At 52.3% G+C, this 14,033-nt stretch overlaps 1 protein-coding gene across 2 annotated transcripts in view; it reads right to left on the bottom strand.

Moving 5' to 3' along the window:
* ACY1 (aminoacylase 1) overlaps window positions 1-14,033 on the bottom strand; it is a 455,667-nt gene that overhangs the window by 254,433 nt on the left and 187,201 nt on the right. The gene's annotated exons all lie outside the window — the stretch shown is intronic.

Below are 14,033 nucleotides of genomic sequence, written 5' to 3'. Positions count from 1 at the left end.
TGAGATGTTCTCCATAAGTGTTCAGTGGAAGTTGGTGGTAAACCAAGATGGGGGGGGGCTAATGGGACGGAGTCAGCCATGGAAGAGGGGAGGGCTGTGGAAAGAGTGGACCAAATTAATGAATAACTCAGTGGAGGAGAGGAGGGGGCTGAGATTGGCAGAGGAGTCTTGGACATCACTGGTCACAGAAGAGCCAAGTGGAAGGGTGGAGGGGGTGGTTGTGTGCAGTGCTGAAGGAGATGCGTTGGTGACCAGAGAGACGGGACACGGCAATGGAGTTTGAAGTTTCAAACAGAGGAGGGGAGCTTGAGAGCATGGGATGGGAACATGGAAACTGAAATCACTGAGGATGAGGGCGAGAGGAGGGGAGAGCCAGGGGTGAGAATCAGAGAGGAAGGTGGCTGCGGAGGAGCCCAGGAGGGGAGCCTGGGAAAGGGTTGTTCCAGGCAGCAGACAGTAGGAAGGGAGAGAAAGGGTCTGGAAATGGAAGATGTTAGAGAGCAGAAGCCCAGCTATTTCAGCATGTTCCTTTGTGGAGCAGGAACACACTGGCAGCCCCAGTCAGTAGTGGAGACAGGCTGGCAGACAACCATCCTGGCTGGTGCCTCACAGAGGGCAGTGAGCCATCTCTGGCACCAGAAATTTCCTGAGCTGGGAAATGTGGATGCTGGGCAGATGCAAGTCTCATGTAAAGGGACTGCAGCTGCTGCAGGTTAATTGCACATGACATGCCATGCAGCTGCCAAGCCAGCAAGCAGCGCAAATGTAGAGATTCTGGCTCAGAGCCTCTTTCTTCAGGGGAAGGGCCGAGCACAATGAATGCACCAGTAAGAAAGACTATCCCCTCTCCAGCCTGGACATGTCTGACAAGTGCCCCATCTGCGACTGCTTTCCAGACCAGCCTCCAAGAGTGAAGCGGAGTGGAAGAGGAGGTTACTGACCTGCCCCTGGAGGTTCTTTGAGATGTGTGCTCCATATCTGTATTCCAGTGGAGGTTACGCATATGCACCATGTGCCAGAAGCCAGAGAATTTGAAAGTAGTGTCCACTGGTCCGTGAATGCATCCTGGCTCACCTCATGCATCCGACTGAGGTGAAAAAGGGTGGGGTGGACCACCCGCCTCTCCAGTTCCTTCTCCATCGCACATCAGATCCAAAGCGGAGGGGAAGGAGGATGGGCAGTGGAGTACAAATAGGGATGACACATCTTGAAGAATCTCTAGTTACAAGTAAGTAACCTCCTCCTCTTCTTTGACTTATGGTCCCTATTGTATTCCACTGTGGGTGACTGACAAGCAGTACCTAAGTAGGAGGAGGGTAGGACTCAGCAGAATACCACCATCCCAAAGGAGGCATGAGCAGAAGCATCCTGCACCAGGACATAATGTGATGCAAAATGTGTGAATGGAGCCCTACATTGCCGCTTTACAGATGTCCAGGAGGGGCACTGCCTGAAGAGATGCCACAGTTGTTGCTTGTGCTCTGGTGGAATGAGCTCTTAACTCTTGGAGGAGATGGGGGAGGTTCCAAAGCTGATCACAGAGTAGATGCAGCCAGCTATCCATTTGGAGATTCTCTGGTGGAGATGGCGTGCCCTCTGACTCGCTCTGCTATAGCAAGAAACAGCCTCAGGAATTTTCTGATAGGTGGTGTTCTCTTTAGGCAGAAAGCCAAGGACTGCTGAACATCAAAGGAGTGGGCTCTTCATTCCTTTAGAGAAGCATGCAGTTTTGGGAAGAATATAGGTTAGTGAAGGAGGGTTAGTTAAGGTGAAATGCCTAAACTATTTTAGGGGTAAATTTATGGTGTATACTGTGGCAAATTGCCAGCACTACCATGATGGGTCTCGCGCTTTCTCTTCTTGGGGGGGGGGACCGTTTCTTGCCCCTGAACTGGGGTATTAACGGCCCCACTAGTGTCCTAGAGGAGGTGAGTGGAGAGGGAAGGACCTGGGCCTGCCCTCTATTCCGGGTCCCAGCTCAGGGGCCCTGGGGATAGCGGTAAACCACTAGAACTAGCAGTTCCTTCCCCTGGACTACTTCCCTCTCCTGCCCTTCAGCTTATGGGGCTTTCTGCCCTCCCTCTGCACAAACCAGGTGTCCCTTTACCTAGGGTCTTGGTCTTCTTAGCCCACCGCAGCACTTCTCCAAACTCTCCTCTGCTTCCCTCCAAATTGCTCTCTGCTCCAACACGAATCCACCCTGTTTCAACTCCTCCAAACTGATCTCTGCTCCAATGCCAATCCACTCTGCTTCAACTCCTCCCAACTGCTCTCTGCTCCAACACCAATCCATTCTGCTTCAACTCCTTCTCTTCTCTGATTGAAACAGAGGGTTTTTATCATGTGACTGGCTTCAGGTGCTTTAATTGGCTTCAGGTGTTTTAATTAATTTATAGCAAACTTTCTTCCCTCTACAGGAAATAAGATCAGGTGTTCCTCCTCCCTTACCATCTGTGAAAGGACGATTCCTAGCCCTACCTCCGAGGCATCTGTTTGTAGGATGAATTCCTTCTCGAAGTCTGGGGCTATGAGTACTGGACGGCAGCAAAGGGCTGTCCTTAAATCTGCAAATGCTCCTTCCGCCGCATCAGTCCACTTTACTATCTCGGGGCCCCGAGCCGTTATCAAATCTGTCAATGGCCCTGCTCTTGTGGCAAAATGAGGGATGAATCCTACTATCCCTAGAAATGCTCTGACCTGCTTTTTGCGGACTGATCGAGGGCAACCTTGTATTGCCTCCACTTTATTCCATTGGGGTTTCACCAAACCTCTTCCCGAGGTATCTGGCCTCAGCTAGTCCTATCATGCACTTGAGAGGATTGGCAGTGAGGCCAGCCTTCCGCAGGGCGTCTAGCACCGCTTCTACTTTTCCTAGGTGCATTTCCCAGTCTTTTCCATCCTGAGCTACCACCTTCCGGATCATACTTTGAAGGGTATGGTTAAACCACTCGACCAGTCCATCTGTTTGTGGATGGTAGACTGAGGTCCGTATGGCCTGGATGCAGAGTAAGGTACATAAGTCTTTCATTAATTTTGACATGAAAGGGGTTCCTTGGTCTGTCAGGATCTCCTTAGGGATGCCCATTCTGGCAAAAACCTGGAGTAGTTCTTCTGCTATTGCCTTGGATGTGGGGTTTCTTAAAGGAATGGCTTCTGGATACTGTGTGGCATAGTCAAGGATGACTAGTACGTTTCGGTGGCCCCACTGATTTTTCCAGTGGACCCACTATGTCCCTGGCTATCCTCTCAAAAGGGACTTCAATAATAGGCAAAGGTACTAATGGGGCCCACAAGTGAGGTCGGGGGCTATGCAACTGGCATTCAGGGCAGGAGGCACAATAGTTCTGGATCTCTGCAGGTATTCCTGGCCAATAAAACCTTCTTGGGACTCTATCCAGTGTCTTGTCTACTCCTAGATATCCCCCAAATAGATGACTGTGAGCTAACTCTAGTACTGCCCTTGTGTGTTTCCGTGGGACTAAGAGTTGCTCTACTTCTTCCCCTCGTATTTGCGCTATCCTGTACAACAGATCGCGTTTGAGCACATAATGTGGCCTTGGGCCTTTGGTCTTTCCTTCCACGGGTACGCCATTTACTTCCACTACCTCCTCCCTTACATTTGCATATAGCGGGTCATTGGCTTGATCCTGCCCGAAATTCTCACGTGAGGTACCAATCTGACCTAATTCCAGGGGGCCTGTTTCTACTCCGCCCCCTGGGTTGCCCCTACTTGGGCTAGGAACTGCCTCCGAGTCCTCACTGGCCTGAATTATCTCCTGACCTCCTGAATGGGTTTGCCTACCAACAAGGGAGGTTTTCTGGTTCTCGGCTAGAATCCTGGTCCCTAATCTTTTATCTGCCCTCCTTTCCCGCCTAGACCTTCGGGGTTTTCCGGGGGATGAGAATAACTCTGGGGCAAATTCGGCAAACATTGGGGTGAGGCTATCTGTAGGTGCCTTCATCTCAACCCGGGGGTTGCAACCCTCCCCTGGCTACTGGGGGGAGTAAGCTCTCAAAACCGGGGAAGTCCCTACCAATTCAGACAGGGTAGCGGAGCCTGGGGACCACCCCTGCAGTCACCCTGGTAGTATTCCCCTGGATCTCAATCCATACCGGGATTGTGGGGTAGAAATTTACAGTGCCATGAACCCACGTTACCCCTGTGTTTTTGGCCCGGGTTAGTTGGTCGTGCCCCACCAACTTACCCGAGACCAGCATGATAGCACTCTCGGAATCTATTAATGCTATGGTCTAAATACCATTCATTTTTACTGATCTTGTATACCCATGCGAGGTCACTGCGACCCCTACCAGACCGATTAGGCCACATTGCTCCCCGTGATCCCCCAGATTACATTGCATAGGCTCTTCCCTGTTGGGGCATTGGGCTGCTATATGCCCCAATTCCCCACACTCGTAACACCACCCCCTTATGCTGGTTGCTGCCTTCTGCCTGGGGCTATTTGGCCAGCCCCCCCCCCAGTCCTCTCTTCCCAAACCCCCAGGTCCCTTCTTGGCCACAGGCCATTCCTCGGTGTCTTTCCTCCCAGTTATGGTTCTCCTGGAGTTCTTGACAGTCCAGGGCCTTGGGTTTGGGACTGGCTTTGAGGTTGAGGTTGACTGAAAAATGTCTTCTGAGGGAATCTGTGAGCATATTTTGCTTCCCCGGAAGAGAAGCTGCTGATAGAGTGATTTGATTGCTGATACACCAGTTCCAGAGCACAAAAATTGCTAAGTACATCAGAAGCAGGAAGCCTGCCTAACAATCAATGGGGCCACTGGATGATTGAGGTGCTAAAGGAGCGCTCCAGGAAGACATGGCCATTGCAGAGAAGGTAAATGAATTGTTTGCATCAATCTTCAATGCAGAGGATGTGAGGGAGATTCCCACACCTGAGCCATTCCTTTTAGGTGACACATCTGAGGAACTGTCCCAGATTGAGGTACTAGGAGAGGAGGTTTTGGAACAAATTAATAAATTAAACAGTAATAAGTCACCAGGACCAGATGGGATTCACCCAAGAGTTCTGAAGGAACGCAAATATGAAATTACAGAATTACTAACTCTAGTATGTAACCTATTGATTAAATCAGCCCCTGTACCAGAGGACAGGAGGATAGCTAATGTGACATCAATTTTTTTTAAAGGCCCCAGAGGTGATTCTGGTAATTTCAGGCTGATACGGCTAACTTCAGTACCCAGAAAATTGATTGTATTATAGTAGTGAACAGAATTATCAGACCCATAGATGAACACAAGTTGCTGGGGAAGAGTCAGCACAGCTTTTGTAAAGGGAAATCATGCCTCACCAATCTATTAGAATTCTTTGAGGGGGTCAACAAGCATGTGGACAAGGGTGATCCAGTGGATATAATGTACTTGGACTTTCAGAAACCCTTTGATAAGGTCCCTTACCAAAGCTCTTAAGCAAAGCAAGCAGTCATGGGATAAGAGGGAAGGTTCTTTCATGGACCAGAAACTGGTTAGAAGACAGGAAACAAAGAGTAGGAATAAATGGTCAGTTTTCAGAATGGAGAGAGGTAAATAGCCGTGTCTCCCAGGGATCTGTACTGGGACCGGTGCTGTTCAACATATTCATAAACGATCTGGAATAAGGGGTAAACAGTGAGGTGGGACTTGGAAACAGGGAGCTAGTCATGAAGGTAGGGGATGACAATGAGACCACAACATCTGACATGGGCTGCTACAACCGAGAATTTCTAGGTGAAGACTCTGGGTGCGGTCACTATTCTGAAGGAGAGTAGACTGTACTGAAAATGGTCAGAGCTTAATATGAATCTGAGAAAGCATCTGGGGGTGGGATGAATGTCTATGTGAAAGTAGGTGTCCTTCACATCGAGAGCTGTGAACCACCTGCCCTTTTCTAGAGATGGAATTATTGCTGCCAATGTGACCATGAGTTTGCAAATGAAGCAGTTGAGATGGTGGAGGTCAAGGATTGGTCTCCAACTGCCCTTCTTTTTGGGTATCAGGAAGGAGGTCAAGTAAATCCCTCTCCCTTGGTATTACAGAGGGACATGTTTTATAGCTCCTCACTGCAGTAAGGAGTTTATCTCTTGTTTGAGATACTCATGGTAGTTGGCTCCCCTGAACTGGAGGCTGGATGATAAGAAGACCTTTCTTCGCAGCAGATCCAGGCGTTTGCCTGCTTTGTCAGCAGGAGTAGACCAGGGTGCTGCTGCCTAGACCTTTCAAAAGTGGCTTGGACCACCAGTGAATTGGGAATGGGGTAAGAAAACGAAAATTCCACATCCTTGGATGGCACGTAATAACGCTTCTCCGCCCCTTTGGGGGCAGGAGCGCAGGTGGCAAGGATGTGTCAAAGTGTCCTAGCTGGCTCCAGTATGGCTTGGTTAATGGGGAGAGCTATTCTGGTGGGCCTGGAAGCATGCAAGATGTCTTGAGAGTTTGTAGAGAGAGTCTTGGATCTCCTCGAGGGGAATCTGAATCTCTCCAGCAACTCTACAGAGAAGGTTCTGGAATTGCCTGAAGCCATCAGGGGAGGAGGGCAGAAGGAGATGTAGAAGTCACTGCTTCATCCAGGAATGACAATGACAGTCTTACTTGTTCCAGTGGAACCACCGCATATGGAGCATAATGTTCGTCCTCCTCCTCTGTCAGATCTGGGGGTAGATCTGGGGCATCCCCTGAAAGGGGAGGCAAGGGGTGACTCCCTAGCAGATCAGATCGACTCTGCAAGGTCCCAAGTTGTCCAATATGGCCAGTAGGAGGGGTTGGTAGGTGTTTGTGGGGAACCCCGTGACATGGGGTACCAGCGACTCCAAGTTAGATGAGATGGAGGATGGGCCCAAACCTGTGCAGGTCTTTTGGGTAGTGGAGGATACAAAGGGTAAGGGGAAAGCGGTTCATCATATGGCTCAGAATCTCCCTGAAAGGAGCAGGCTCGTTCCAGTTCCCGTGGTGGTACTGTCGGTGCCGTTGGTGGGGAGGTATATTCGGTGTGTGAGAGGGTGATCAGCACTTTTCAGCAGGCAGTTCTCTTGGAGGTGATATTATCTCCCTGGAAACAGAGGGGCCTGAAGGAGAAGGGGATTCCGGATCCAGGAAAGCAAAAATGTCCTGTGGGGCAGCAACAGATTCAGGGCTAGATAGTAACACCCTAGTGTTGAGGGGGGTTCTGCTTATCTGGGCCGTTGGAGCGGCGAGGAGGGTGGTATCTGAAGTTGGCAGTGATCAGACTTTGCTGGTGATGGCAGATCATGGGGTTTGGGAGGTGCTGGAGATGACGGTACCGATGAAACATGGTCTGGGACCAAGAGGGAGCCAAATGCTTATGGGCTTTCTTGTCACACCTCTGGGACTTAGGAGGTGCTTGTTCCTCATGGTAGGCTTGCCTACAGCCCAGTCCAACTTCTCTGAAGCGGACTTAGAGGAAGACTTAGTGTCATGCTTATGAGAGTGCTTCCCAGTTTCCTGACAAGACCCCACTGTGGGGTCTGTGGGAGCGCCATTCTCCCAGACCAGAGGTGTGCTTTGCAGCAGAAGGCACACTCCTTGCTGAATCAGGCTGATGGACAGAAGGATTCCCTGCCCTGGGTCCAACTGGGGCCTTCTCCACAAGGTATTTGCAGAGGGAAGTTCCTGCCCTTCTTGGGTATGGCTGGGGAACAACCAGCGGGTACTGCCCCTCGCCGCGATGTGAGCTTCCCAAGGAAGTCCAGGGGGGCATCGCTGACCGAGAAGGTTCGCAGGCAGGGAGCACAAGAGTGTGAAGCCCGGAGTCCTGGGCATAGTCCAGTATCTGACCGGGCTATGAGGGGGTGTGTCCCCCCCCCCCAGGAAGCTAATGCTGAATGGTGAAAACTAGTCAAACTGTTAAACTAGCTACAAACTAGAAGACTCTTGTTTGACAGAAAAAAGCAGAAGCTGCAGACACTAAAGCCTCCAACCTGGACTATGCAGCGGTGAGCAGGAGCTGGAGAGGCGGTTGATCCACCCACCCTTTTATCCCTTGGTCAGAGGCACCAAGCGAGCCAGGCATGTGCGCAGACCAATAGAGGCTACCTTCAAATCCTCTGGCTCCCAGTGCAGGCGCAACCCACAGTGGATACAGAATCGTCGAAGAACAAGGCTGGGTCCAAGCACAGGACTGGGCATCAGGACTCCTGGCCTCTGTTCCTGCCCCTGCTCCTGACGTGCTGGGCATCGTTTGAACAAAGTACTTCTCCTCCCTGTATCTCCATGTTCGCCTCTGTAAAACGAGGCTCATGCCACTGAGCCACCTCCTGGGGGGCTGTGGGGTTAATTCCCCAGTGTCTATAAAGTGCTTGGAGATCCTCAGTCACAAGCTGCTGTAGAAAGGCAACATGTTGCTAGGATCAATGTTGCTCGTCTCCTCCTTTCTTTGGCATCGCTTGCTAGCCAATATGCCATTTTCAGCTGCTTTTCACCCAACCCTCCGTCAGCTCGCAGGACAAGGTGCCTTTAGGAATTGCAGTCAGGCCCCAGCGCCCACCAGCAATTCAGCAGCGCATGAATATTTCAGGGGGGGGTTGTTGTTTTGCAATGCTCAGTAGCAAAGATAAACACCCAGGGAGAGAAACATCTTCCCTCCAAGCTAGAGGACTTTAATATTTTATCACTCAGAGCACAAAATATTTATGAATTATCATATGTCAATCACCGGTTGAGGTTTAATTGTGACCTTTTCTAAACAGGAGGCACATGTTCCCCTTCATACCTTGGATGCTAATGCCCCCTCCCCAGCAAGAGGGGAGACAGGCATGGGAGATACCCTTGAATATCGTCACCTAGAGGGGATGCCCAAGTCCTGCAAAGTTCTCTATTTTAGTTATCTGGCCCTCACCACTACAGCTTCTTAGCACAGCCATTCCCCACAACTCCCCTGTGTGTATTTGTGTGTGTATGGGGGGGGGGGGGTTGGCCTCTGTTTACATGTGGGGAAACGGAGGCATAGGGTAGCTTAAGTGACTTGCCCAACTTCACACAGGAGGGCTGTGGCTGAGCTGGGAGATGAAGCCAGAACTCCAGAGTCCAAGACCAAGGCCCTACCCACTAACATCCTCCCTCCTGGCTACTGAGCTTCTCCTGCTAAGTGCTGAATGCCCGCTGCTCCCGGGGACCTCAGTACTGTCTGAAGGCACTCGGGGCAGGCAAGGCGGTGATCAGGGCACTGGTGAGGGAAGGCCAGGCTGGTCTCCCTGCTCTCTCTATGGCTTTGTCTCCTAGCTCCCTTCTTCATCTGACCTCGCTCTGTGGTTCTTTTGTCCTGCAGCATTTGACCATACTTTAACCTCCCCTCTTCCTGGTGGCCATCCCCCCTCTGTCCGGGCCAGGCCTAGCCACATGGGATCCCTAGTCAACACTGACTTTGACTCATCTCCTGTTGCTCCCAAGCGTGCCCCAGAATCCTTTGAGCTGGCAGTGGATGCTTGTCCTTATCCCTTTGCAGCTGGCCCCGTGGAGCAGAGAATTTGAGGGGCAGTACTGCTGACCTCTCCATTAAGCACAACCCTTCTAGAAATTGGCCTGTGCCAACACCAGACCTGCTTCCCATCTTCTCTGCGCATATTTCCAGCCTGTGATATCTTGTCTCCCTGTCTCCAGCCCTGCATCTCTCCTGTCCATTCCCTTGCATGCTCCCTGCCCTCCCTCCTCTTCAGTCTGGTTTCCTCCTTCCTTGCTCTGCTCCTCTCCCATGCTCCCATGCCTGGGCACACTGGACAGTGCTGCTCCTCTTTGCCTCTGCCATGGGGCCAGGTCCTGCACCAGGGCTCCCCCCGCTGGCCTCACTCTGCTTCCAGCAACCCACGTCCCCTCTCAGGGATGAGGAGTGACGCTGCACCTGGAGGAGAAGGCGGGAGCTGAGTGGAGAGCGGACTCTGCAGGGGAGGAGCTGGGGCCAGCAGCTGCAGCAGGATGGCTCCACAGGAATTGACAGTGCGTCCCATGGGAAACATTTAGCTGCAAGAGCTGGGGGAAGGGAAGGCAGCTTGGTGGTGTGCTGTCCTATGCTTCCTACAGGGGTGTCGGAGAATAAAAGCCCCCAAGTCTCTTTCAATGCCAGAAATCCAAGTCACAAGAGAAACCAGTCATACAAAACAGCCACTGTAACTTTCCAAAGTGCCCCCCGATCATCCATGACAAGGAACCCAGGCCTCAGCTGTTATATTTTCCATTTTGGTATCACATCTGCTGGTATCCTATCCAGAATTAGGATGGTGATTTTGCAGTGTGCACTGAGTATTAAGGACAAGTTTTATCTCAATAAGGAAATTCTTTTCCCTTCCCAACACCTACATCTGAACCAGCCTGGTACATCGATAAACTTAAACCTGGGACATATAAAATCAATGTTTAAACACATCTATAACAAGGTTTTCATTTCAGGCCAAAATAAGCGAACTCTCTAACAGCTCTGTCAATATCTTCGGGTGTGACAAGCTCTCACACTAAAATCGCTTATCTTAGATCTTCAAGGCGCTCAACTCAGGCTACTTTTGGGACCTCATTTCCAAAACCTGGCCTCTGTTTGCACACATGCAGCCATTTACATAGCGTCTGTCTGTGAATGATTGAATGAAAGCTTGTTTGTGCTCCCAAAGGCACTGCAAGTGGATTTGGCATCCAGCAGTTCTACTGCGCATGTCCAAACAATTTGGAGCCTACATAGAATTTGCATTCCCAGAACTCCCCCAAGACAAACACAGATGAGTTTTGGGCATGCAAAGCCTGTTGCTGCTGCACCTCCCAGTGCCCAAAAGGGGCTGTGGGAGTGACTGGCATGTGCAGACCACACAAATATGGAGGCTGGTGAGATGTGGCTTTTAACCAGACCAGAGGTGGACAATCTAAATGACTTGGCCAGTGGAAACTTTTGTTTTCTTCCTATTTATCAAACACACCCAAGTCATTCTCCCTAGGCCTTCCCTGGAGGCTTGTTCTGCAGAGCTTCACAGTCAAAGAAGGGAGAAAGGAACTTTAGACTTTCAAAACCAGGCATGCAGAAGGGAGCATGCCAACCATATGTGCCCGGTTCACTGTTGTGCACCATCTGAGGCAAGAGTGAGTCTGGATATGTTTCCCCACATACCCATACGTGCCTGCTCACCTGAGCTGTTCTGGGCACTGCATGCCACTCTAGAGATCTGGGCCTCTGTGAGAGCCATTCAGAGCACCATATTTGTACTGCTCCACTCACCCTTTGTTCTCCTTAGGACAAGAGGGATGTTGCCAATCCAGAACTGAGCACTGTGGGGTGGTGGTGTTTGGAGAGAGGTATTTGAATCAGCCTGGTCAGAGATGTGGAGACAGGTGCAAAGGAGGGGATCAGGTCTGAACTTCCCCAAAGTCCAGGGGTCTTCGGAGCTCACCGGTTCAGGCCCAGTTCTACTTATGACACTATCAACCAGGGCATTCTTACACCCGCTCCCTTCTCCTCCACCCATGGCTTGCCTGTAGTGCCCTGCCTGTAGTTCAGAAAGGAGCTCGGCTCCAAACTAGGGGCCACCTGAAGTGAGTTCCAAGGACCCCAGTGTGAAAGTGGCAGCTCCCTCCATGGGACCTGATGGGACCGGAGAGCCAGTGACGAGGTCCCTTTCCCAGAGAACAGGCACAGTGTGGAGCAGATGGTACCACAGCAACCAGGCCTGACCCTGGGGTGGGCCTGGGCCCCATTTAGAGGAGACCCACCACTGCAGGAGGCAGCGGGGAGAGAGAGGAGAGCCCTTGCAGCTCACCCGCTGGGGTTCAACAGAAACAAGCCACCCGCAGGGACAATTTGCTTTGTTCAAAGCTATTTCTGCCAGGGACAAAATTCTTCCTTCATACAAATCCCTTGGCTTCAATAGTTACCCCCAGAGGTGCATCTGGCCTCAGGACTTTATTTGTGCTCAGCCTTTGCTGCCTGAAAGTCCAGTGCAACGAGCCCATGTTGGCTGGCTCTGCAATCCCAGATTTTTACCCTGGCCCTGCTTTGCTTCAGGCCCCATTGGTGCTTCAAAGTAGAGCAACACCCACAGTTACAGCCCAGTGTTCGCTTCGGTCTGAACTGGGCTCTGGTGTTGCCAAGGGGCCAGGCAGACAGCAATGGCAGAGTCAGGCAGGGTGCCGTGACATGTTCCTTACTGCATCTTCCCCCGACAAGCAGCACCCAGGCTCCCATCCGGTTTAGCCTATGCACTTGTGTCTCTCCTAAACAGAATCCGGCCACCGTGGCCAGTTGTGCCTTGATTATGGCTAAGATGGGTCCAAGCCATTCGGTGTTAGTTGGGGCCCAACCAGAACCAGAGGCCAGAGAGGAAAGGCTTATGCATTAGCTACTTGTGCACCTAGGTCCCACCTTCCCCACTCCCCATCACCGCAGTCCCCAGAGAAGGAGCTGCCATGCCATGCACAGCACCACCAGACCACCTTAGAGCGAGACTGCAACAAAATGAATTTCCCCGGCTTTTCACAATGCCTTCTCCGCCTCGCTCCCCAGCAGGCAGAATGGTGCTCAGGAGCCAGAGGCAGATGTGGCCTGGAGTCATCAGGAGTCACTGCTCACCCCAAGGACTCTCAGGGACTCACGTTCACAGGGGCTCAGCCACCCATTACGGGCAGCTGCAGGGAGCTAACAATCCAGACCTGCCATGCAGCAGGGAGGGGTGTGCTCTGGACCCCTGTATTAGACAGAGAGCTGGAGAGTTAGGAGGAATGTGTGGACCGAATAGCTTTGCACTGGGAATTTACCCCTCTCTAGCCACATGGAGGCCTCTGGCAGCATGGGAAATGCTATGCTGGGAGGTCACCATGGCAGATCGTTCCAAGGGATGTGAGGATGTATCAGAAGGAGTTCTCTTCCTTTCTTTCCATTCGGACCCAGCGGATCAGGGAGCCATCACTTCCCTCTCCAGGGTGGGGCTGTTAGCACAGACGGCAGTGGTTTTATTAGGGCAGTGTTTTTCAAAGTTTGGGTCGCGACCCAGTACTGGGTCGTGGCATGTAAGGCACTGGGTCGCCTTGCTCAGCACCCAGAGACCCTAGTGTCTCTGGTCAGTACCGCCAACCGTTGGCAGTGCTGCCCAGCTAAGATAGGCTAGTGCCTATCTGTTCTGACACCGCGCTGCACCCTGGAAGCAGCCAGAAGCAGGTCCAGCTAAAAGGCAGGGGGGGCATGGGGTTCCACACGTTGGCCAGGAGGTAAGTCCATGCTCCAACCCCACGCCCCAATCCCCTGCCCCGGCCCTGAGCCCCCCCAAACCTGGAACCCCTTCCTGTACCCCAAACCCCTCATTCCGGGCCCCACCCCAGAGCCTGCACCCCCAGCCCAGAGCCCTGACCCCCTCCAGCACTCCAACCCCCTGCTCCAGCCCACAGCCCCCTCCCACACCCTGAACCCCTCATTCCCAGCCCCACCCCGCAGGCCTCACCCCTGCACCCCAACCCTCTGTCCTAGCCCTGAGCCCCTCCCACACCCCAAAGCCCTCATCCCCAGCTCCATTGCGTTGCAGGCATCGACAATTTTCTTCAACTGGGTCCCCAAAAAAAAGTTTGAAAACCACTGAATAAGGGGACTGGCTCTCTAATCCCCTTCAGGTGCCTGCACTCTATCCCAAAAGAGACAGGTTTGCCTGGTCCAGGGGAAGGGGTGGTATTAGGAGGGACTGAGTGTCTCCACCTACCCCTCTTGGCTAGTGGTCTCAGGGGGAAGGTGGTTCAGAGACAGGGAATGGTGCCTGGAGTCCAGCACAGCTTGGCCCCTCGCTGGGGATGACTGATGGCTCCACTCATTGGCCTTCGCATTTTAAACCCCGGTGAAAGCGCTGGGGCTGCAGCGGGAGGGTGGTGACTGTGCCCACTGTCTACAAACGAGTCCTGGAGGCCATGAGCTGCCAGAGGAGAATGCCCCAGGGGCCCATGCCAGCATGCCCCATCTCGCTCATAATTCCTGATACCCTGCAGCAGCAGGGCAGCTCCTCTCACGCTGCTCACACGCAGCCCGGCCAAGTGGGAGATGCCTCAGCACAAAGGTTCAGCCCCGCTTTGC

This window comes from Lepidochelys kempii, chromosome 7, assembly GCF_965140265.1.
Source record: "Lepidochelys kempii isolate rLepKem1 chromosome 7, rLepKem1.hap2, whole genome shotgun sequence".
NCBI lineage: Eukaryota > Metazoa > Chordata > Testudines > Cheloniidae > Lepidochelys > Lepidochelys kempii.
Note: the sequence above shows the minus strand (reverse complement) of the source record. Positions and strands in the feature narration are given on the sequence as shown.